At 30.4% G+C, this 2,007-nt stretch overlaps 1 long non-coding RNA gene across 1 annotated transcript; it reads left to right on the top strand.

The window, feature by feature from the left end:
- The first annotated feature begins 219 nt into the window (after positions 1 to 219).
- LOC121118872 (uncharacterized) lies at positions 220 to 1,013 on the top strand. The gene is made up of 2 exons (XR_005864595.2): positions 220 to 381; positions 444 to 1,013. It is a non-coding gene; the product is annotated as an uncharacterized lncRNA (long non-coding RNA).
- Positions 1,014 to 2,007: the final 994 nt, after the last annotated feature.

Raw genomic sequence — 2,007 nt, 5'->3', positions numbered from 1 at the left:
TGGCTCCGATTTCAGAAGCCCAATACTGAAAGTTTTAATTACTGATGGAGCATCCTATTTAATTAAATCAGTCGGAAACTTTAAACAGCATTTTCCAATGTCACATGTATAGCTCCTGATCTGAACATAATAGAGAAAGTAATAATATTAGTAGTATTAATATCAATACATTAAATTTTGAGAATTGGCTCCTGAAATTGTCAATCACGATAGAAAATTTTTAAAATATAAAATCGTATAATTAACTGTGATTTTAAATGGCTTAATATATCATACAACTATTGTTATTACATTTTTAGGTTCTTAAATTTGGCTATTAGAACCGTTACCTACGAAGATGGATATAAGTTTGGTCATTATATACTTTGATAGCTGTACTAGGTATCTAATATTTAAAATTAAAGTTATGATTTCTAATTATTTATTAATATTTCTATATTTAGAACTTATGGGGTCAATCAGCTATCTTCAAGGTAAATCTCTATGTTTGATTTGATTATCATATTCTTGACGTGAACTTCCGTCAGACGGAACTTTCTTTGGTACATTTATGTCCGATATGCCACAGAAGACCCTTTCGGAATCAAAGTTAGCAATAGGAGTATTTTGTATTAAAAAACTTGCTATGGTAATTAATGCATTCTCTCTTTCAATGATTACATGGATTTGATTCAAATTGTGTTGAATTCATTATTTCAGAAAAAATTAATATACTCTGACTGAATTGATGTGCTTAGCGTAATAGTGAACTGTTTTATATCACCCGAATTAGTGACAAAATTATTCACTCCAGAGATGATAGTGTTTGTATTTCAAAAGTAATCAGGACAGAGCGTTGGTATTATGTTCGGACTTTAAGCGTAACAAATGATATTTTCCCAATGTGTACAACAGGTTCCGGAGGCGGATGGAGGCTGTCATTGAGGCTGATGGTACCCAGATTCATAATTAACGTCCATTGTTATACTAAAAATTATTATAAGTTATACTTTCAATATAAACTATCATCCTGATCAGTTATGAGTATTTTAATGACTACTTAGAGGTAGGTCTTAGTACTTTTTCTACAGACAGTACCTTCCAAATTAATGAAATAAGGACGACACTAAAAATAATCAAATTAACCAACCACTACTGCAGTCATGGATCGCTGTCGAGTATGTAGTTTCTTCTAATTCATTAAATATATCCTTATCCTCAAATGTTTAATAGATCTCGGATAACACTTATTTACTTCGAGACTCAATTTACTTGATAATGGAGAAGCGAAAGTACATCACGTTTCCAGTAGACAGTTCTATGAACATAAGAAAAGTTGATTAATTTTCAAAATGAAGTGGAATATTGCAAGAGATAAGCATCTTGGTTATATAAGTATTAACATTGGAAATGTCGGAATTGAAATTATTTATACAAATTTTTATACAGTTACAAATTCCTCTCGTGAATTTGTTTTTTAATCTGTTTTCCTACTTTAAACTTATTCAAAACTTTGATGCAATGATCACAAAAACGCCATGTCAAACCCCCAGAAAAATCTTCTGAACTTGATATATTTTATATAAACTATCAGTAATTAAAATATACTTAGTAATTGGCATACCCTTTATAGAGTTATTGTCTATGTCTACACGCATGATCTAGACTCCTTGAAATTTAACAACGGTTGATCTTTTCTTTGGTCTTTGTCTGTTTCTACATGCATGATCTAGACTCTTTTAATTTTATCTCTGGTTGATCTTTTCTTTGGCTTTTGTCTATTTCTACACTCTTCATCTAAACTCTTTTAAGGTTAACTTCTGTTGATCTTTTCTCTAGCTTTTGTCTATTTCTAAAAGCATGATCTAGACTTTTTAAAGTTGATCTTACCTGAATTTTATATAACAAATTTATAATTCCTTCTTTTTTTCTTTTTTTTAATTTAAAAAGAAAGAATATGGCTAAGAGACCAGACCTCAGCTCAATCTCCCTACTCATGAGGACAACTCTCTTCGTCTCACATTGGGA

This window comes from Lepeophtheirus salmonis, chromosome 5 (genome assembly GCF_016086655.4).
Source record: "Lepeophtheirus salmonis chromosome 5, UVic_Lsal_1.4, whole genome shotgun sequence".
Classification (NCBI taxonomy): domain Eukaryota; kingdom Metazoa; phylum Arthropoda; class Copepoda; order Siphonostomatoida; family Caligidae; genus Lepeophtheirus; species Lepeophtheirus salmonis.
The sequence above is the reverse complement of the archived record's forward strand: the minus strand, read 5'-3'. Positions and strand labels throughout refer to the sequence as shown.